This window comes from Zophobas morio, unplaced genomic scaffold, assembly GCF_036711695.1.
Source record: "Zophobas morio isolate AGI-343-1 ecotype UQ-CSIRO unplaced genomic scaffold, CSIRO_AGI_Zmor_V1 ptg000017l, whole genome shotgun sequence".
In the NCBI taxonomy this organism is placed as follows: Eukaryota; Metazoa; Arthropoda; class Insecta; order Coleoptera; family Tenebrionidae; genus Zophobas; species Zophobas morio.
The window spans coordinates 12468007-12492947 of NW_026972122.1; the positions used below are offsets into that span (position 1 = coordinate 12468007).

General features: G+C 34.3%; 1 protein-coding gene across 3 annotated transcripts in view; it reads right to left on the reverse strand.

Moving 5' to 3' along the window:
- LOC135130432 (uncharacterized) overlaps positions 1 to 22339 on the reverse strand; it is a 115725-nt gene extending 93386 nt beyond the window's left edge. For all 3 annotated transcript variants that reach the window (XR_010280773.1, XR_010280772.1, XM_064057814.1), the window contains exon 1: positions 22076 to 22339. The gene's annotated coding sequence lies outside the window, so the exon portion shown is untranslated. The remainder of the gene's footprint in view (positions 1 to 22075) is intronic.
- Between the last annotated feature and the right edge of the window lie 2602 nt (positions 22340 to 24941).

The following is a 24941-nucleotide window of genomic DNA, read 5'->3' on the forward strand; positions in this document are numbered from 1 at the left end:
AACGATCCATATCACGTATACAATGATCGGTGGTAAAATATGTAATACTCTAACATCGACGTCTTCAGCCCAAATTTGTTACGTTTGTGGAGCGAAGCCAACGGAAATGAATTGTCTGAACGAAATTATAAAAAAAAACGAGTGATGTGACTACATACAGATTTGGTCTATCAACACTCCATGCCTGGATCCGTTTTTTTGAATGTTTTCTACACATATCTTACCGTCTTGAATTTAAAAAATAGCAAGCGCTAAAAGATCAAACGAAATTGACAGCAAAAAAACAAGAAATACAACAGCAGTTTAGAAACGAAATGGATCTGCTAGTGGATCAAGTTAAACCCGGAGGTAGTGGGACCACAAACGACGGTAACACGATTCGTCGATTTTTTCAAAATTATGAAGACTGCACGAATAACCGGCATAAATGTCAATCTACTGAAACGGTATGCAGTTATTTTGCAAACATTATCCTCCAGATTTGCTATAAATTCTACAGCTTTTCGTAGATACTCGATGGAATCTGAACAGTTGTATTTAGAAGAATACTCTTGGTATTACATGCTAGTGGTTGTATACACTGATATGTCAAAAGCCTTTGACAAAATGAACCACCATATTTTACTCCTTAAGATGTCTCTTTTTGGACTATCTGATTCCTTAATAAATCTGTTCGTCTCTTACTTATTGTAATGTATTAATTAAGGCGTAGATTAATTGTACAGTAGGTTAAGTAGGAAGTACGTTAATAATAAGATGTTATGGAACGCGACTGCGCATAGCGTAGGTACTAATGTTTCTTGCAAGGACTCGTCCTCTTAGAGACAGACAGTCAAATAGGTAAGACATGAATTTGTGAGTGGCTTAATAAACACAAATCAACACGTGCTCGTTTTATTAATACTTATCACTTATCACACCGTGAAAATTTTGTTTTATACAATGGCTTTCAATCTGAGTCATATATCTCAACTTCCGGGGTTCCACAAGGATTTATACTTGGACTCTTATTCTTTATAATGTACATAAATGATATTTGATATTCCCAAATTTATATCTTCGCGGATGACATTAAAATCCTAAATAAGGTAGATACCGTTGACGACTGTGTTAAACTACAAAGTGATCTAACTAGGCTTGAAGAGTGGTGGTGTTTGAATAATCTGGAATTAAATAAAAATAAATGTAAAGTTCTCAGCTTCACATTGTTACATAGTTTTCCCCAGTTCGATTATCATCTTGGAAATTATCTTCTTCAACGAACTACATCTATTAAAGATCTTGGTGTACACTATGATGATAAGCTTAGTTTTAAGGAGCATGTGGCTTTTATTTTACAGAAAGCAAATGTAATGTTGGGCTTTATTCTCAGGAATAATATGCAAAGAGTTTACAAATACGTTACCACTAATAACATTATTTAATTCCCTAGTTAGATCTAGGCTCGAATATTGTTCACTTGCTTGGTCCCCCTATTATAACTACCAAATATGCATGCTCGAGAAGGTGCGGCGCAAATTTTTAATATATTAGGATGTACTTATCATGAATATTGTATTAAAACTAGTAAGCGACGCCATATTAATGAACTGCCATGTTTTTTTCAAACGACGATGACTATGGCGCATTCGATGAGGTAGTTCTGAAACTTGAACTAATCCAGGAATTCAAGCAAATCAAAGCCGATGCAATGAAAGCACAGCGACATTCGAAGTGTGAAGGGTGATAAAAACGGATACGCAGGTGTACTGTCACGAATCCCCTCGATCTCACAGCTTGACGTCAACATTAACTCCCGGGGGAGGAAACTTAATACAATGACCTTGGACATTGAAAACTTATGGAACAATACAAGAAACGACGCCAGTATCAGTACAAATGTAACGGCAGCGACAAAGATATGTATAGAATCATATTGTGCTCTTTAGTGCTCGAAGATCCATAAAAAATACTTATCGCAAAATTACGAGTAACCACTTTGAAATTCCCGTGTACTTAAGTAAACACTTGTAAAGTACTCTCAGTTTAAAGTGGTTTTTATGACAAGATAATAAACATTATCACCTCATTATTACCCCACGACGGATAATATGAGTTGAATAACAAAGTACGGCCCTATAAGACACCGATCACTTTCTTATTTTACTCCATTTTCCTCAGCATCAACTTCGACATAACGGACCTATCATAAAAACCATTTCAAACTGGGAAGACAATACATATGTGAATATAAGATTGGAGCATAATTATTTGGTGAAGAAAGTGTGGTACCTTTTTCGGACGAGGGTAATGTGAACGTGACACCAGCGCTAAGACAAGCCCTTCATATCCCAACAGAAACGCATACTACATAGTAAGTGATATGAATTCATCGAATTGCTCTCATTTGTGATACACTATTGTATCTTCTTGTATTGTATATTGTAAAGATATAAATCTTGTACATATGAACAGAAACTGATTTGATCATTTTTATTACAGAACAAAAAACAAAGCGTCGAAGTTTGCTTAAACAATTGAGCTTTAGGAAGATGAATAAGCTGTCTCCAAATGCCAAAAAAATTGTATTTGCGAATTCAATATTTACAAAGAAAAAATAGAGCATTAACAAAACGGGAAAATGACGCAAAAAAAATAAGTAAATGCACAGTACAGAAGAAGCTTCAAATAGGATTAAGAAAGTTGTTAAATGAAACAACATATAATTCCATGTTGTCTCAAATACGGATGCAACAAAAAGCCCCGTAGGTGGAAGGTTTGCCATAAAAAAACAATAACCACTCTTTTAAATAAAATAAAGTGTGTGGAATTAATGAGCACATATTCAATAGTCTTAAAACAGCTGCTACCTCAGAAAAAGAACAGATGAATTTAAATTACGTCCTTAGTTTTTATTTTTGTAAGAGCAGCACATGTACTTCAGACTTGATCAAGTGCATTAAAGAAAAGATTAGTGCTGTTCACACGGCAGGTTTTCACGTTGTTGGGACAATACGTGATCAGGGGAGCACCAATAGAGCAGCTATAAATTATTTATTGGAGGAGACCAACGAGTTATTCTTTGCAGGTGAGGAAAATACATATAGAGGGTTTTTAATAGACGACATCGAAGTATGATTTTCCTTACCTTCTGAAAGGCATCAGAAATAATATGCTGAATAAAAATTTACATTTTGTTCAAAACGATGTAGAAAAAGGGGTCAAGCGGTCGCATATTACCCATCTATACGAAAGTGATTTATAAGAAACTGCATTGAAAATTTGTCAAAAATTGATAGCAGAACACGTGTACCCCGACAAAATCCGCGAAATGAAGGTGAATTGCGAAGTTTTCAGCCTGCGAGTGGCAGCTGTTTGCGAGTTTGTGTAGAGACCTACCATCTGACCATCCTCAATATATTGAAGTAGAAGCCATCCCGACGCCAGATGTATTAAACTTTTATAATAAGTTATTTGATACCGTAAATGGTAGTTCTCGGACTTATATTCCGCGACGGGTGCAATTGAACCCAGTTCGCAACATATTTCCTTTTGGCATAGTGAAACCATTCCTGTTCTATCAATTAGCACTTTCTGTGTCCCCACACAAATCAGACTGTCAAATTTTCCCTCCTCCCCTAACCAACTGGATTTTTTCCATCCATAACCTCGAATACATTTGGCGTAAGTTACGAGGAAAAGGTTTTAAATATCTTACACCAAGAAACTTTAATCAGGATCCCCTCGAGAACTTTTTGGAGATATTCGTTCTTATGGTGGAAGAAATATCAATTCTATTTATGCTGCCTTTATTGCTTCTTTTAAAGCTCTGCTTATAAACAACTTCCTCTCCCCGCACTATGTTACTTTCAACTGCGAAGAAGAGGAGTCTGAGGACGCCTTTACAAATTTGGGTAATCTTGTTGCTGCAAATAATGTTAACGTCACAATACCAAATATACCAGTAGTTGTATTCCTTTTGAAGTAAGTAAATCATCTACTTTTGGCGCAGAAGTTGCCAACTATGTTGCCGGATACGTAGTAAAAAAAATAAAAAAATATACCAAAAATTGTCAGCAATGTTTGGCCCTTATGGACACAGATTCCCAACATAGACAACATGGTCTCATTCTTGCCCGACAATACAAAAATAGTCATCTTTTGCATCCCTCTACATTGTTCGTATTTCATTTTAAGCATCTAGTAACCATTTTACATACAATGTTACCAGTGAATATTTTAGTTTATAATTTAAAAACTGTTTTATTTAAATATGTGGAAGATAGTGGTAATTTTTGGCCTTCTGAAGGTCTGTTTTGCGATAAGCATACTTCTGCTAAAGACGTTTTTGTTAACACCACGATTAATTTGGTAGTATTTAAATACTTTAAAAATGTTAACAGAATTTTGTCTGGGAAAGATCTCAGAAATGTGGAGGCTACACAAGATCCCGTCAAAAAACTAGCGTATGTATAAACAATAATTTTTTAACGGGTAGTTTACCAGATATTTGCGCTGCGTTTATTCTGTTTTTAACACTTCCAGCGACTTCTTCATCAGCAGAAAGATCTTTTTGTAAATTAAGATTAATGAAATCATATTTACGAAGCACGATGAGTCAAACACGATTAACCAACTTAGTTGTGTTCTGCAACGACCACTGAGGTAATCTGTTGATTTGCGTAAGTTTCCAGTAGAACATAGTTCATCTAACAAGGCACTAACTTCACCTGCTAAAAACCAAGGAGCTAGCCAATAACTGTTGTAAAAATAAACTAATTAACAATTTACATTCACGTAAGATTACTAGGAAGTATTCATCAGCTGCTGGTAAGCCACAGCCTTATCCATATAGAGCAGAATAACTTCCCAGCTATTTACAATTTCAAAATATTCGTTTAAATTACGAATCTAAGAGGGACTATAAGTCAGACGGAATATATCAATAACAAACATTAACTTTCTTTATATTTACAACCTCGATCCAGATCCAGAAAGCTAAATAAGAAAATTTGGCGGAGAGTTCCAGCAATATATGTTCAAAAACTGAACGATTCAGACCTGAAATTATTAAAACTGGTACCAAAGCAAAATCATGCACATCCGATTTTGAAATTTGGTTAAATTTATTGAGGGACCTTATCGACGCAATGGGAAATTACGGCAAAGGTAGTTATCGACGAACGATGATGAGTTGAACAATTAGAGTGTGCTCGGTAAGTCTTGGCACACTTTTCCGTAAGGATTTTAACTACGACTGCCAACTTGTCATTTGCTGCAGACAGACCACTTTCTGCACTGAGATAAAATTAACAAACAAATAAACATAACCCAATTCCCACATCATCATTCTTTTATTTCAGAACGTTAGGCAACAATTATCTTCCATGAATCCCGATCAAGTTTTCGATTTTCTGGATCCTATTGACGAACAAGCATATGATTCAGATGTGGGAGGTGTCACGGACGAAAAGGACGAAAAGATCTCTAAACCCACGTCAAAATCAACACGTCGATCTTACTCAATGTGAAGAACAAAATTAGCTTCTAAGAAAAAGTCATCTCACTGGACAATCGTCTGTAATTGAGGACCCTGAGGCTCAAGCTTATTCCGATTTTGTTTCAAATGACAGCATTCGGGACCCTACATGTCTGGGATGATACACTCACAAAAAGAAAAACTCTTTACGACTTTAGTCCAGAATCAGAAGATCAGATAGTGACGAATTCGTCAGACAAAATGTCTTGACTCGACGGAATACAGTAAAAAACACTTTTAGTGTTATTGTGGGCATACGTTTAGGGCCAAGATGTACACTGTACGTTTATACCTCACTCTTTTTCTATAGCAGGTATAATGGTAACCCAATCAGATGGTTCGATTTATAATGCAACGTTGGTGTCTGATAACGATTAACGATAACTAGTAGCGGTAGCGCAGTGCCAGTTAACTGTCAAACTAACCTCCCAGTTATATGCATTTTTTTGGTGAATTTGTTTTTGTGATAAAAATAAATAAAATTTTAAAAAAATTGAGGAGAAAAACAAAGAGTGAATTGAATATGTCACAGTTAAAAGACACATATGGAAATTTATTAGTTCACTCAAGTAGAAAACAAGATTTTTAGGATTTATTATTTGTATAACTACAGTTTCGCATTTATATCGAGACTTAATCGGTAATAATTATTTAAAATATATATAAAACTTGTAAGTCAGGATCATTTAGAAATTTTTAGTTGCATTAGACGTCGCGATGGAAACAACAATCCTTCTTCCTTTCAATTTCAGTGTGCCTATAGAAAATTATTAGTTCGGGAACCAGATCAAGGAAACAAAAAATAGTAACAAGAATTGTGTCCAAAAGTTCTTTAATAAACAATATAAAGGATATAATATTGTCAGAAGAAGAGCACGATTATTGCTCATTGAATAATATGCTTTTAGAATACAAAAATCATGTGGTTGAATATATTGCGGGATTTGTGGTAAAAAAAGTTGCGAAAAGTATGTATTGGAATATACGTAAGCTACAATGGTTTGCCGACAGCTCACAATCAATGTTAATACAGGTGGATTAATATCACCTAGTCAAAATGTAACTTTCAATTGCAAAACAATTGAAACCATTAGAAAAAAAGACGATCTGTTCTTCAAAACAGAAAACATTTCTGAATATTTTGTGATTCAATTATTTAGAAAACATATTTGCAAGAAAGTATTTTCCTGCGAAGTCATGAATGTACATCATACGTATTTTAAATCAAGATTTTTTTGATAATCATAAAATGAATTAATTAAAGTTATCGCAGGTACGTGTATAAACACGAGATTACACCATGAAGCTCGAAAAATAAATCAGACACAAATAAATTGTAGGTTAAGAAGTAAGTTTACCAAGCTTTATTTTATTCAATAATGATTGTATTGTAACTTGAACATATGTATTATGTATGTAAATAAAGTTTTGAAAATTTTACTTTTTTTTTTCTTTTATTGTACAGCGGGTTCGAAAATATATTCAAATTACAATTTACTTGCACATTTTTGCATTTGATGTACTATTTTCGAAGACTGACAAAGTATCTTGGATATTAACAAGTGTAACAAAGTTCGGTTCAACCGCTCCTTTTGGCACGCCCACACATCTGGCACCCCAGCTGTCTGTTTTCACCCGACAACACGAATGATAACTCCTGCGCCCTCTCGCGCATTCCTGCATTGCGCACCCCGCTAGTTGCCTGTTTTCATCCCGGCGATAAGAACAATACTCATAGCGCCCTCTAGCGCACCCACGAATCAGACATCCCCCCAGGCAGTACCATTTACTCTCAGGCACTACCTGAATTCACCCCAAGGCAGCGCTGTCGGCCAACACCCTCGCACCACTTTCGCCCGTCTACCCAATAAAGAAGCTCTTGGAATTATCTGAAAACAACAAGAAGTTCATGCTAGAGTAATCTAAAGCTCGATAGCATTTTGTTCATCCCAGCATCGCCTTGCATCCTTGGTGGTCGGGAGTGAACAGCTTCTTGGACGGGTTAAGCATCCAGAGGGGTCCCACCGGGTCAACGAATCGCGTTAGTGTCGGTGTGCAAAAGGCTTTTCGTGTTCAAGGACTATTTTCGTGTTTTCGTGCTCAAGGATTATTTTCTTGTGTTTAAGGACTATTTTCATGTGCAACGACTTTTGTGTTTACGGATTATTCTGTGTGCAATAACTTGTTAACCCCTGAGATATTGTGTATATATTGTTATCAATAAACGAGTTTCGGCTCACTGAACCAGCTACACAAGTTAGTAAACGCATAGATAGGTATGTAAATACATATCTCTGAGTGAACCAAAGCTCCTTATGAAATTTTATGCATTGATTATTATTATTATTTATAATTGCCGCCTACAAAACGGGCCAATGGCAAGACACATCGTTACTTAGACGGAAATTTAAAATCGACAAAAAGTATGTCAGCAACATATTAAAGGAGAATAATGTCAAACTTGCAACGCGAAAATCCGCCCCCAAATATTCAAAAAAACAAAAGTTGGAACAAAAATGAAAATTAAGGCATCTTTATGAATCCGCTTTTTCCCCCTCAAATACTATTGAAATAATCATCGATGACGAATCCTACTTCACTTTTGATGGTAGCGATACTGCTAACATTAAATGTTTCTATTGTAAGCAAGGAGAATAAATTCCTTAAGAAAGTTCTTATGATAATTCCTAAGCAAAAATTCAGTTGTTTACACTATGTGATTTTTCTTAAGAAAATACTCCCAAGCGAAATCCTAAGCGATTTCTTAAACATTTATATGCCAAGGAACACGACGGTACCCATTTCTTGTGAATAGCTTGGGAATTTTGTACAAAAACGTTTAAATTTGGCGCTATAATATTGTAATTCTGACCGGTTCGCGATATATATTTGAGGTTACCTACACCGATTTGTCACTATTGTCAGCTGATTCATTATACTGTTCGCTGTGTTTGTTCGTTTACGTTATTTGTTTGCTCTTAAATTTCATTTAAAAGAAGTAATTATATTGCTATAATGGAAAATCAGGTAAAACCATTGTAAAATAGGTACTTATAATTTATAATACATATGTAAATTTTAGGTGGAATGGTCGCGTGCTATGAGTGAAAAACTATAGCGATGTACAAACAGAATCCTTGTTTGTACAATACAAAACACAAATTTTATAGTAATAAACATGCTAGACACGATGCCCTATGCAAAATTTGTGAGGAATTAAAGAATTTGTGTCCACTACTCACAGTGGAGGAAGTGAAAAAAAAAATACCAAAGTGCGCTCACAATTCACCCATGAGCAAGCAAAAATTAATTTTAAAAAATGGGGAAGTCTAGCAATAGCACTGATGAAGTAGAAGACTTCGATAATTTTCTTATTTTATTTGTCTCTATTGGAACATTGTTCTGTTACACAATAAACTATTAATATTATTATTATAATAAGGCGTAGTGGTACGAAACTCTGCTGTTCTTAGGAGAGTTTATAAAGGGACGTAAAAGGAAGATCACTTCAATACCATAGTGATACACAAAGTAAAATTTTTGTGTTGTAGTACTCCCAGGCTAGCAGTAGCACTGGCACAAAGACTGACGAAATGTTTGGGAGTGACCCAGTCCAAAGTCCACCGTTAAAAAAAAAGAAAATTGACGTGCCTGCAGTAGATGAGGCAATACAAAAAACGTTACAAGCCTATTAAAAGTTTTGATAGCAAGCCTCAAGAAGAGCGTTTTAAAACGGTCCATTGCCCTGTTTAGCTTTAATAAATATTTTAATTCAATTTCACGTAGTTTTGAATGCAAAACAAACTTGATAAAATAATATCATAATACTGCCACTAAGACCCAATGATGCCATATGTTATCACCAGTACGCGGGAATTTGTTTCACCGCTGCAATCCCCCAGTTGAAGTAAGGTGTGTTTTACGGTGAGTAGCGGGGACACCTTGATCGAATTTAATACAGCAACATGGCGTTGTAATTTCGGATCTCCACAAAATATATCTTCGGTGGAATCACGTTTCCAACCGCGAGTTTTAAGAAATGGGTTTAATACCGCTAGCTGATCTGGACAATATCAACACATGCGTGTTTCAGGTAACTTTTAAAACTTTAACCCTACGACACCACGTAAATATACTGAGTGGCAAAAGTAAAACTGCACCATGAAGGAGTGATAATTTTGTAATAAACTTTAATATATAGGCTAAGGATTGTTAGAATAAGAACTGTAGGTAAAAATATAAAGAGGAATTTTTTCAAGAATTGTAAACGAATCTACAATTCATTATTCATTCATGTATTCAGAAAACCAACTTACGTTTGTTTCTGTGTTGCAGCACCAAGAAAACGAGAGGGCATTTTGCGCAGTGTAGATACAACCAAGGAAGCATAGTTGACATCCCGCTGCAAAAGGTTTCATTCCATGGCGATGGACTGGTCGGTAAAACAAATGAGCATGGGGAAGAAAATAGGGAATCTCCGGGTGAAATTGGTCCAAGCAGTGAACATTTCTCAATCTCCACGTTTTGAAAAACCAAAAACTTAAACCCAAAAGTCGCAGATTTACTTTAAAAGAGAAATTATCGTCTGTAACACTTGTTAAGACCCGTGCGAAAGCATACCGCTTATTATCTAGGATTTTTGCCGTTACCTAAGACATTAATTAATTTATTAAATAAAATTCCACTCCGCCCTGGCTTGAATAAACGCCTAATGGACAGTTTCAAGCAGTCAGTGACAAAATTAAAACAAAACGATGAACTGTGTGTGGTTATATAATTTGAGGCAATGAGTTTACCCCACAATTACCGTACAATTCTAAAAAAGATATTATTGAAGGTGTAGAGAATTTTGGCGACCATAGAACTAAAAAAATTGCGAACCATGTAAATGTTTTTTTTTGTTAAAGGGATTCACAGGCAATGGAAGCAATAATTTTTTTATTCTTTCTAGGTCTTCTGTGTGGAAACAGCTTACCTGCTGAAGCAGTGTAAACTGCAGATTTCATCTTGTTTATGGATATGTTATTTGACAGTCTGAATGGTAACGCAAAACAAGCGCCAATAAGTAAACCATTTAAAGGAAGGGTTTCGGCTGATTCTGGACATAAAAAGTGGTGGGAAGAATATGTGAAAGTACTTAAATCAATGCGTTTTTGGAATAGTAAAAAGGGCATATATGACCAAAAATTGAGTTAAAATAATTGAAGGTTTCTTGTATTTATTTACGATCAAAATTGTTGACACGAGTACTTTTTGCCACGTGCTTGGAATCAAGATTGCATTGACAATTTTTTTGCTGCTATTAGAACGCATGGCAGGCGCAATACAAAACCTGACGTAGTGCAGTTTACAGCTGAATTTAAATGACTTATCGGCTCATTTTCGTACTACGAATTGAGACCAGGATTTAGCTTTGGAAGTACTGGACAATTTGCACTGCTTTCTTATCGGGGACGAAATAGAAGGAGTACATCCCCTCGAGGAAAACAGTGCTCCCGAAGATCCAAGCGAGATTGCAGTCTCGCAGAAAAGTCGAGTTGCAAAAGCAACCCGTTGGAAACAGATTGTCGCATATGAATATACAAGCAACTCATTTGCAGCAGAAGAAATGCAAGAAAAACTGTACTCTGTTATAAGTAGAGCACACAAGGTAGGATTACAAGTACAATCAGTAATTTCTGTATGGCCAAAATCGCGTATTTTGGCATCTAATGAATATTGATATTTTTTGCAAATATTACTGGTATCTCAAATAATTTTTTAAAGTCAACAAAACGAACTCAAATTCTGGATGAATATTACAATAGAATATCACGTGCTTCCAAAACCCAGTGGAATTTTAAAACACGTGTTATAACTAAGAACAGTTTTAAGTCAAAGGGAGAATTTCCTGGAAATTTTTGAAAATATTTGATGATTTTGCCAGAGATCACTTAGAGAGGCGAATGGATTCATAAGAACGCGTATGATCAATGTATATTTGACACTTGACAGTTGATTCATGGGTGATGCGTATTTCCTACGTTACACGTGTTTCACGCTCTGTTTTGTTTTGTTAAGTCAAAAAACTGTGTTTAATGTTTGTAAACTGGACGGTTTTTGCAGAATGGCACCAACCCACAACATAAAATTAAAAAACGTAATTTGCTTCATTTCATAATTCTATAAAATAAACTTCTAAATTTTATGTACGTGAAAAAATCAAAATAATTATACTTTGCAGGGGATAAAATGGTGTACGGGTCCTATGCGTTTATTTCCTAAAAATAATTGATATTTTGTGGATTGGTGCTATTCTGCACAATAAAGGACATACTTAGAATAATATTATTTAATGCACCCAAATATAAAGAATGTGGTTTAATAATTGATAAATTTAAGAATTTTCCATTTCAAAATGTCAGTGAAACCCTCTACATCATCTTCTGTGTAACCAGAAGACGCTAGATTTTTGTAGAAGGGTTGTGCATCTGCCGGTATTAAATGCAGAAATGACTGCAAATCTTTCAATTTAGGGTCACTTATCGGTTTGCCATTGGGCCATAAAGGTGTTAATGAGTCTCCCAATCGACTGATAGGTCGACCAGGTCTTCTTTTGCGTATTTCAATTTTTGCGTATTCACTTGCAAAGAAATACATTTGGTGACTAACCAAAAACAGTTGAAGGAGAGAACAATGTTATTATTTTAAATAAGTATGTACTTAGATCTCTTAAATGAACTCCAAGAAAATGAACGGTCACACCTTGCAATCAAAGTGCAAAAAAAACATATGATTTTAAATATTATATATAGGCTAAGGAATGTTAGAATAAGAACTGATTAGAATTTGAATTGTATCGGTACAGCAAAAAATAAAAGGTTTTCTCGTACGCTGAAGAAAAACTTATCATTAGATTTAGGTAAATTTCCTAATCAAAGTACTTATGTTTAATTATAACATTTTGCAATATAGACTCTTTCCTGCATATCAGAACAAGGAATTTAGCTCATCAACATGGCGTTGTAATTTCGGATCTCCACAAAATATATCTTAGGCAGAATCACGTTTCCAACCTCAAGTTTTAAGAAATGGGTTTAATACCGCTAGCTGATCAGGACAATATCAACATAAGAGTATTTCAGGTAACTTTTAAAACTTTAACCCTAGAACACCACGTAAATATACTGAGTGGCAAAAGTAAAAGGACACCATGAAGGAGGAGAATTTTGTAATAAGCTTTTATATATAGGGCAAGGATTGTTAGAATAAGACCTGTACGTAAAAGTATAAGGAAGAATTTTTTAAAGAATTGTAAACGAATCCACAATTCATTATTCATTCATGTAATCAGAAAACCAACTTATGTTTGTTTCTGTGTTGCAGCAACAAGAAAACGAGAGAGCATTTTGCGCAGTGCAGATGCAACCAACCAAGCATAGTTGGCACCCCGCTGCAACAGGTTTCATTCCATGGCGATGGATGGTCGGTAAAACAAATGAGCATGGAGAAGAAAATAGGGAATCTCCGGATGAAATTGGCCCAAGCAGTGAAAGTTTCTCAATCTCCACGTTTTGAGAAACCAAAAACTTAAACCCAAAAATCGCAGATTTACTTTAAAAGAGAAATTATTGTATCTAACACTTGTTAAGGCCAGTGCGAAAGCATACCGCTTATTATCTAAGATTTTTTGTTTGCCGTCACCTAGGACATTAATTAATTTATTAAATAAAATTCCACTCCGCCTTGGCTTGAATAAACGCCTAATGGACAGTTTCAAGCAGTCAGTGGCAAAATTAAAACAAAACGATGAACTGTGTGTGGTTATATGATTTGATGCAATGAGTATTACCGCACAATTATCGTACAATTCTAAAAAAGATATTATTGAAGGTATCGAGAATTTTGGCGACCATAGAACTAAAAAAATTGCGAACCATGTAAATGTTTTTTTTTTGTTAAAGGGATTGACAGGCAATGGAAGCAATAATTTTTTTATTCTTTCTAGGTCTTCTGTGTGGCAACAGCTTACCTGCTGAAGCAGTGCAAACTGCAGATTTCATCTTGTTTATGGATATATTATTTGAAAGTCCGAATGGTAATGCAAAACAGGCGCCAATAAGTAAACCATTTAAAGGAAGGGTTTCGGCTGATTCTGGACATAAAAAGTGGTGGGAAGAATATGTGAAAGTACTTAAATCAATGCGTTTTTGGAATAGTAAAAAGGGCATATATGTAAAAGTTCCATCGACCAAACATTGAGTTAAAATAATTGAAGGGTTCTTGTATTTACGAACAAAATTGTTGACACGAGTACTTTTTGCCACGTGCTTGGAATCAAGATTGCATTGACAATTTTTTTGCTGCTATTAGAACGCATGGCAGGCGCAATACAAAACCTGACGTAGTGCAGTTTACAGCTGCATTTAAATGACTTACTAATTTGCACTGCTTTCTTACCGGAGACGAAATAGAAGGAGTACATCCCCTCGAGAAAAACAATGCTCCCGAAGATCCAAGCGAGATTGCAGTCTCGCAGAAAAGTCGAGTTGCAAAAGCAACCGGTTGGAAACAGATTGTCGCATATGAATATACAAGCAACTCATTTGCAGCAGAAGAAATGCAAGAAAAACTGTACTCTGTTATAAGTAGAGCACACAATTTCTGTATGGCCAAAATCGCGGATTTTGGCATCTAATGAAAAATTGTTTATAATGCCTGATTGTGTCCGCATTTTTAAAAATGTAGCGGCTGCGCTTATATATGGGCGAACTTTTTATTTGGATGAATTTGTTGTGAAAAGTCAACATTTGCCATCAAATTTCATATCGATAGAGGCAATTTAACAAGAATTTTTTTAGATCAAGATGATATGCTAAAACTTTGCCCTCATCTCAAAGCAAATGAATGTGTCGGTTAGTGTTGTGCTATTAAATCATGACGTAGGTGCTCACATAACGAAAAAAATATGGAGAAAAAATATTTAACAACCGCTTGGTTCGTTTTTCTCGTGGTTCAAATATATGACTGGACGTTTTTTTAAATATGGCATTTCTCAAGGAAAAGAAGAGGAATATAATTTGTTTCCATTCATTTATAAACATGGTGAGCCACATCAGAGTGGAATGCTATTATCTATACAAACCGCTTTGTATGTGCAAAGTAGGTATTTAAAGCAGGAGAATTTTCAATATGTATTATTAGGGCACTACTCCAGATGCCTTGTAAAAATTATTTTCACAAATTCGAAATCGACAATCGGTTCCTGATGCTAGAGAATTTAAAGTTGCATTAAAATTAATTTCTCTCTCGCAATTTGAAGGAAATGCGAGCCACAGTAATTATAAATGCAGTGATCAACACCATTTAATAAGTTATTGTAAGGAACTAAATAAAAAGCAAATTGAAACTGACCTTGATAGTGAAGATAGGGACGACTTTATAATGGATCTTTCAAATTATTTGGCAGGTTCCTCACCAAAATTGAGTGAAAGTGCAAAATCTGCTCTAGATTATTTAGTGGGAGCTGTCATTCACAAAATGAAAAGGCAATCCGGTGTGTGCGAAATATGTTTTGCTTCACTAACTGCAAATTCCGATAAAGATCTTTGGTTGTTAACCCAACTGCGGGAATATAAAGAAAATCTTTTTTTTTTCCTAGCAAAGAACTATATACGTATTTTGAATACTGTGAACAAGCATTTAGGAGTTCAGAAAAAGCAATTATCCAAAATTCAGTCAAAAGAACACAATTAATAGACATTTTACTAAAAAGCACTGTATTGCCTAAAACTATCCCGTTCTGCCGCAACATTATAAAAAACTGCTTAAGCATTTTTATTAAATGCAGGATCCATTTTGCTCTCAGAGACAATAATAAAGAAAATAGACAGGAAAACAGCAGCAGTAGAGGATACACTAAGGGCGACTTGTATAAAACTTCGCTGAACTGCCGGTCAGATGACCAACGGTTCATTCGTTGGTCACTTTTGATCTGAGTTCAAGACTAATTTGCTTGTACATAGCGCGGTTAACGACAGGTCAGTTGACTAAGCATTTTAAGCAGTTGGTAGCACTGAATATCGTTGAAAATGGTTGAAAATGGTTAGAAAGTGAGGTTACATACACAATTTGACAGCGTTCAAAACAAACAGCAACGTGGTTCCGTCATTTCCGTTATTATTGTTGTGTTTGCAAGTCGGCAAGTTGAAACCTGAGTGATATATTTAATATAATTTAAATATTATATTTTTTATTATTAGAAAAGATTTTGTTACGTCGTGGTAAGAACAGTGATGTGGTAACTACAGCGTATAATAATTTCACTTCTCATATTTTCCAGTTTGTACTTGCGAAAATGTGTTCAATGTCGTCCACAGGAAAGCCCAAATTAGTACGTTCCAGCAATTTCAGCACGAAAGAACAACATGTTCTGATATCGCTGATATCTAAGTAAAAGAATATTATTGAATGCAAGGAGTCAGACACTAACAGTAACAGGAAAAAAAATGCAGCGTGGAAAGCTCAATGTGCTGAATTTAACAGCATGAGTGGCGAAACCGCATGTGATGTAACTGTGCTCAAAAATAAATATAATAATTTAAAGAAGAGGGCTAAAGGAAATTTTCCACAAGAGAGATCCAATGCTTTTGGAACTGGTGGGGGCCCGTCAGACCCGTCACCCGTTACTGAGCTGGATATTCAAATAAAGGAAATTATAGGTAAGCAGCCTCTTAAGGCTCTTCCTTACAGTCATTAAAATCTGCCGAAATACGGCAAAACGCCACGTCCAATATCATCCTTACTATAGCACTTGAAGACTTGTGCGACATATCTATTTGTTCGTGATACAAAAATCTTCATGGAAATAGTTTTTATATTGCATTAAAGGCTTCCGTTTTTTTAATAAAAAATAAAAACAGAAAAACTTATTTTTCTCTTTGAGCCAAAACTATAACGTATTTTGGCTTAAAAAAATCTGACAGTTTAGATAATATTATTGCTCACCTGGGACTAATAATTATTTTTTCGTTAAACTATCCATTTTTTAGTTATTGTTGATTAAAGCAAGACCTAAAAAGGGCATTTTTTCTAAATGTAGGCAACCAAACATCTTCTTTCGTCAAGAACGAGCCAAGAAAGTGTATGATTTACGATAGGGGTTGGCCACTATTGAGAGATTATACGGATTTAAAACCTTTGTTGAGAAAATATGCAAATGAGGTGACCGTAGTGTGTTCTACCTGAAGGTTGTGGAATCGTACAATTATGTAGGAGTATTATATTAATATCTAACTTCAGAATAACAAATAAATAAAAAAAAAAAATGGAAAATTATTTGGAAAAATTTTATTTAAAAGCCATGCTCGCAGAAATTATTGATTCACGATGGAGTCGAAATCAGCAGCTTCGTCCTATAATAAAAAAAGATTTATGATTTACAGACCATTATTTATTTTTATATCATTATATTTATTATACACTATCTCAGTCAAAAAAATTTATATACATTTTTAAATTTAGAAGAGGCTATAATATGTATAAAGATATGTAAGTAATTCAACACATACATTGGATTATTAGTGTCACATATAATCGAATCTTCATTGTGTGCTTTGGAAAAAGTTGTTCTATTCTTTTCTTTTTCAGTGATTGATAATTTTAAAATTTGTCTAATTTATCTCACATTTGGGATCAGCGGTAATTATAGCTGTTGAAACAAGTTAGGCAGTTTTGTAAAAAATCCAAACTCGGTTATTTATTTGTTATTCTGAAATTAGATTAATATAATACTCCTACATAATTGTACGATTCCACAACCTTCATGTAGAACACACTACGGTCACCTCATTTGCATATTTTCTCAACAAAGGTTTTAAATCCGTATAATCTCTCAATAGTGGCCAACCCCTATCATAAATCATACACTTTCTTGGCTCGTTCTTGACGAAAAATGTTTGGTTGCCTACATTTAGAAAAAATGCCCTTTTTAGGTCTTGCTTTAATCAACAATAACTAAAAAATGGATAGTTTAACGAAAAAATAATTATTAGCCCCAGGTGAGCAATAATATTATCTACACTGTCAGATTTTTTTAAGCCAAAATACGTTATAGTTTTGGCTCAAAGAGAAAAATAAGTTTTTCTGTTTTTATTTTTTATTAAAAAAACGGAAGCCTTTAATGCAATATAAAAACTATTTCCATGAAGATTTTTGTATCACGAACAAATAGATATGTCGCACAAGTCTTCAAGTGCTATAGTAAGGATGATATTGGAAGTGGCGTTTTGCCGTATTTCGGCAGATTTTAATGACTGTAAGGAAGAGCCTTAAATACTCACACAGGGCAATTAGTGCAGTCCTATAGTGTGAACCACATTTTAGACTTGTGAAATTGGTAGTAAAAATTATTTTTATAGGTAAGCAAGTGACGGGTGATGACTCCATTTTTGATTCGGATGCCACGGATGATCATCCAACAAGAGAGAATAACATAGAAGTTGTGGGCACTGAAGTTGTGGATGAAACCATCACCATCGAAATCAATGATTCTGATGGGAAAAATGAGTTAAGTGATGAAATCCAGGAAGAAGTGTCCTCAAATTTATTAAGGTTACAAACAAAATGGAATTCTCCAGGTGTACCAAAGCGAAACAAGACATCACTGCGCACACCACATGGCAATTTAAAAAATAAATTAAGCCAGTGGTCAGCGCAAAAAACAGAATGTGCTGTTTCACAGAAAGAATTTTTACGAGAGGAACATGATCAAAAACTTCGCCACAACTAGGAAAGGCATCAAATATATTTGCAAGAATGCAATTTAAGAATGCAGCACATGCAGGAAAAACATGATTTAGAATTACAATTATTAAAAAAATCTCTTGAATAAACTAAAATGTAATTTTGTTATAGTATATAAATATGTATATATATATGTAATCATAATAAATTTTCAAAATATTGGTTAATCAAAGTTTGTCTAACAATATTATTAACGTTGTGTGCACGGTTATCTTCAATTATGTCATCATCTATTATAGCTGCAGCAATTTCACGTTCTACGTCCTCATTTATGTCGTCTGGTGCTTCATCATTCAGTTCACAAGCTACGTTGTGAAGAACAGCACACGCTACAATGAGTGCTTGTATTTTAGTAGACTTTAGTCTGATCCCTAAAGCAAGTACAGGAAACCTTCTTTTCAGTACGCCAAAGCATCTCTGAATAGGATTTCTGGTCCAAATGTGTGTTTGATTAAACAAATTCTCGGCCGGTGTAACCAAAGTTCGCAGTGGTGTTATTAAATAATTTGTTACGGCATAACCTTTATCCCCTAATAGAACACCATCCCCAAATTCACCATTTTCAAAACGATGTTTTATTCTCGAATTAGCAAAAATATACGAATCATGTGCAGATCCAGGCCATCGGGTTACAATGTCAAGAATTTTCAAGTTTGCGTCACATATAGCTTGGACATTATAAGAAAAAAAACTTTTCCGATTTCTATATACTTCAGCGTCACGTCCTCCTGGAGACAAAATTTTAATGTGTGTACAATCCAGGGCACCAACACAACGAGGAAATCTGGCAATATTATAAAAACCCTGTCTCACTGCACTCTTTTCGGCTTCTGTTCTTGGCATTTGTATGATCTGTGGTCGTATCCTTGCAAGTGCAAAAATTACCTTCGTAATTACACGACTAGTAGTTGATTCATCTACGCCACTATGATCGCCTACCAATTTTAGAAATGCACCAGTTGCAAGAAATCGAAGTGTTATTATTACTTGTTCTGATGCTGATAAAGCATGGTTTCTGTCCGTTTGTGATGAAATTTCTGGGCTAATTTCGTTTATTATAAAATTTGTAACATCTTTGGACAGTCTATAACGTCGTTTAAATTCCTTATCATTATATATTTCAAAGGGATCGATTCTATTCCGAAAAATTCGGGGTAGCCGTGGTTCCATAACCTAAATTGCGATGAAAATTTGTAATAAAGTTTAATAAAACAAAAAACATTGTTAATACCTCATCTAATAGTTCTAAAAAATCTTCATCATCGGTTAAATCTCCAAGAAAATCTTGATATCTTGCCATAATGAGCACAGGGACTCTTTTTTAACTTTATGTGGATTAGTAATAATACTCATATATGAACGCAACTAACGATTTATTTGTCAAATTGTCTATCACCGTCAACTGATTAATGGTTGATCTTATGTTGACTATGGTCAATCGCTTGGTTACATTGATCTAAGGTTGAACTGCGCGTCAGCGTCTGATCACCAATTGAACAAGTCACTTGTGTACTGATCGAAGAATGACCAGCAGATCATTTTTAACCTGACGTTGACCAACTATTGTACAAGTCGCCCTTAATCTCAAATCAGGCCCAACCAATAGCCATAGTCGCTGCACTGTAACCAATCACATCCATTGTCTGTTTGACAGTTTGCAGCTGACAACCAGCTTAGCTATCCCGCGCTATTCGTCCGTGTTCTAGATAATATTGTATCACAAAATACTTAAACAACATTTCACTGTTACACTATTTTGTGATTTTATGCTATCCGTTATTAATTTTATAGTTTGTCCCTGTGTGATTTGTGTGAAACACATTATCCCATTCGAAACGTGCGGTTAATATGGAGAGGTAGGTTACCATAATAAATAATACTCCTAATAAACATTATGACTGTATGAGATTATATATTTTTTTAATGTTACTTATCGTGGAAGTTGCCACACCATACTTTAGTGCCAAATCTTTCTTGCGGTTTCGTTTGCGAGGTGCCATTTCTAATGTTAAAAGACGGAATGACTGTACCTCGGACGTTATTAAATGCGTACACAGCAAAAAAAAATGTTTTGTCTGGAGCCACTTGTATGTAATTCTGTGAATTCGGATTGCTAAATTCAGATAAATCCGAATTATAAAATACATTGTGAGAAAATAATTTATCGAATAATTTATCGAAGAAAAATGTAATAATTGTGAAACAATAGCTGAAATAGATCACGAGACGCGTAGAAAAATCAAGACTGAAGAGATTTTAATGAAACTGTCACAATTAAACAATGAAGATTTTTAGCAATCCGCTAATCAATGTTTGGAAATCCTAAAGAAATTTGAGAAACCAGAGTCCGTAAAAAGAAAAATTGAAAAACAGAGCTATCATCCTAACAACGCAAAGAAGAAATAATAGTAAAGATTTGATTGAATCTTTTTAATTGATTTGAATGATTTTTACTTGTAGTAATTCTCATTATTTCCCAGCAGATGTAAAATCAAATGCCTGATAAATTTGAAGATGAAGTTTTGTTTTAGTGTGTATTATTTTAATATTTTAATAATTTATGTATTTGTATCTTATCTTGATAAATTATTTGTATGTATTTTTTTATAAGTTTTCTGTATTGTTTCATTGTAAATATTAAATATATTAATATGTCATTTTATTAAGTAACAAAGATAATACGTTATTAACGCCTGTTTTGTTTTCATGTTTTTATTTAATTGAATAAAAGCAACGCAAATAATAAATGGCAATCTATAAAAACATTGTCCACACGCGAGTTAAAAGGATTCAAGTTATTTGGCGCGACGATTTAAACAAAATTCAAATTGAATCCGCCCTCTGCTGCAATTGGCTGGGCCTGTTTTGATATTTAGTGTATCCTGCAGCATTAGTCGCAGTGTTGCAATGAAGCATGCGATTTTAAAACAAAAATAAAAAAGTTGGATTATTGAACTTATTCAACTACGTGAAATTCTAACTAGAGTGTTAGAAAATTAGTCTTTTGTTCAATGTTTACAATTTTCTTTTAATGTAAATTAATTTTATTATTGTTATTTGTTACATTTATTTAATGTTTTATACATTCATAGGGTATTTTGTTAATAAACTAGTATTGCAAGGTTTCCCATCTATATTTTTTACTCACCCCTTATGTTAATCAATAGCATTTAAGTACATTGAACAAATAACGCTTAAACATAAATGAATGTTTAGTTAAACATCAAAATTTAGGCTTTGTATGCAAACATCGAGTCCGTTAATTTTTATGTATTTATTTTGTATTTGTTGCGGACACAATATGGCGCCCAATTGCGCTAGGTTTATTTATCTAGGGACTTTAGCGGCCAAGTTTTCATGTTGTCAAATATCAAAATTTTATTATGACGTTTGGACCGCATGTGCACTTGTTTGTTCATTTAACTTTGGCGAAAGCATAAAATAAAATAAAGTGGGATTATATGACATTCCTTTACAATTAACGTTAAATTTTCTTGCATAAACCCACCTTCGTTCTTTCATTAAGCATACGATTGGTATCTGGTTTTAGTTAAAAATCTACGTAACTTCGGTAAACCGGCAAATAAGTAATCTTACAATTAGACTTTTACTGATACTCCACCCTGAATGCAAAATAACAGTACTGAACTAATAAGTAAAATTGACTTGATATTACAGTTTAATAAATCTCAAAACTGAATACTTTTACGTTGGGCTGGCGTTAATTAACACAGTTACAAACACTATCAAGACCACGGTATTAGAAAGACTTACCTGTTTATCGCTGAATGTCGAACTTACACTAATGTTGTAGACACAAAATTAACGATAAACCATAACCAAGTCCTTGTTGGTTTAACACAATTTTCAACGTTAAGGATCAGAAGTAATGCTTCCATCGTCACTTTTGCACGTGTAAACCAAAGGTGTAAACACCATACCTATTTTATTCTGACGTGGTTCTGTTTCTGAACTTCCGACAATTCGCACATTGGTTAACTACACCGACATGTGGTCACCACAGAAAAGAAAAGATACGGCCATCTATGGCCATAACTACTCTACTGCGCATGCTTCAAGGATGGACAACATGCAGCTGTACATTTGAAAAGAATTTAGCTTTAATTGATGGGGCCTTGTGTAATTTACTTTCACTATGTATTCGAAGTGACACATGCACTTCTAGAAAAACAATTATATCCAAAATCTTGACGAAAAAGTATGCTGGAACGATGGCAAATCATAAATCCGTTCATGGAGTGTTTTCACTTCTTGATCCATCTTATGTATAATTGGTTGCATAGATGTATATATTTATTCATAATTATTTAAAAAATATTTAAAATTATTTGATGGTATTGCACAAAATATTAGCAAAAATGTAAACAAATTAATATGTTTGATCCCCTTTTATCTGTGAATTAAGAGCCAAGACTCAAATTTGATGATGGATCTGGGCTAATAATTAAAATAATATTATTTTAATTATAGCAAAAGACTCACAAATTAGAACAACTGCGAAGATGGATTCCGTGTTATTATCCTTACATTAGCCAAAAAATGTCGCGAAACCTTTTCGGAAAAAAACAACTTATAAGAAAGGAAAACATTTTGAACTTTCTCTTTCAGCACACTATATATTTGTTTTTATGGTGCATGCACGTAGTTTTAGCATTTCAGTAAGTATGAATTTGGAAGAGTTCGTTGTGGTCATTTTTATAGTTTTAAGCAGGTAACAACAAAGATAACTACTATTGCACTAATCTCATTCAAAATATACCTTTTTTTGTTCGATGTTAGAACAGAATTGTGTCTGCCGTCGAAATATGTCTGCCTAAACTTAAAGAATTTAGTGTTATATGTAGGGAAGTTTTGTTTTAAATATATCGTAGCATTTGTTTTAGTAAATCTTGTAATTTGTATTTGTAGGTATGTATACAGGCTGTTCATTTTATCTGTTCACGCCTGATAATTTTTGTATAGGCAACATATTATACACCTCAGAGACGACTTCGTCCAATTTATTTTTTTTTAATAAGCATAGAAAAAAAATTACAAAGATGTCAATGTCAAATAGTGACAAAATTGAAAAAATTAATACTCAATTTATTCATCGATCAGATTACAACGAAAACGAATTTCTAATAAATGTTCAAAATGCCTGCCATCCCTATCTTCACAAAATTTCTACGAAATCTATCTAACATGTCGGAAGTTATAGATCTGCATAACGCTATTATCCTTTCACGTAAGTTTCTATTGGGACACTATAAACGTCATTTTTTACCTTCCCCCAAAGAAAAAAATCTAATGGCGTTAGATTATGGCTCCGTGCAGGCCAAGCGTACTCTCCTTCTCTAGCAATAAGTCTTCGTCCAAACGCTCTGTGGAAATAGTTCCTAACGTCTCTCTGATAATGAGCGGGAGCGCCATCATTTTGAAACAAATTATTCTTCGTATGTCTAGCTCTACGTTTTCCAACAGTTCAGATAAAATATTCTTTAAAACATTTAGAAACGCAGGTGCGTTTAAATTTCCTTAAAAAAAATGTGGACCAACCACGTGGTTATCAACAATTCTACACCAAGCATTAACTTTGAAAACTTCTTGGAAGTGCTCAAGTGCTTTTCCAAATACCAATGGAGATTTTGCTGGGCATAATAATGTGAGTTGTGTTTGTTTACACACCCGTTATTGGTAAATGTGGCTTCATCCGTAAACAAAACGTTAAATAAAAAATCTTGATTGCTTCGTAATTGAGCCCCCACGAATGCGCAAAACACTAACCGTCGGATAAAACCGCGTTGGTAACCTTAAGTCTTTAACTGTATCTAATTTGGCTATAGTATGGGTTCCCTCAATGGAGTAATTATAAACAAAATTGAACTATTTTCTACTGTAAGTCACCTTAAAACACTTATCTTGTTTAACAATAGTCGATTAGATGCACTCCATGAAGATAAGGCGTTTATATTTTTTTGTAAAATGTCACAGTCTTCAGGCACACTTATTGAGTGGAATATCTTAAGATCGTCAGCGAAAAGTAGTTTATAACAAGATAAGGAGTCTACTACATCATTAATGTATAACAAAAATTGTAGAGGCCACAGGTTGAACCCTTGCGGTACTCCGGAGGTAGGGCAAAACGGCCTGGAGACAAAGTTTCGATATCGTACAAAGATTTTTCTATCGAATAAGTAGGATCTGAAGACTAGTAGCAGCGAGTTTAAGAATCCAAATAAATTTAGTTTCTCCATCAGTATATGATGGTCAATTTGGTCGAAAGCCTTCTTGAAATCCGTGTACATCACATATACTTGTATATTTTGGTCCAAAGCTTCTGTAACATGCTGACTGAAGCACGATAAATTGGTTACAGTGGATCTCTTCTTAACGAAGTCATGTTGAAATGGTGTAATAAAGCTCTTGACGGAAAAGTAAATATGTTTGTAGATAACCGATTCAAAAAATTTTGAAAAATTACATAGAATGCTGATTGGCCGCTAAACCAAATGGAATAATGATGAGCTTTATGACTGAAATTAAACATAGGAACAGATCTTTTAAAGATATCATTCAAGACCCGATAAAATTCAGAGCAGGCTTCCTCAACATATGATACATCAACTAAGAAAGACCG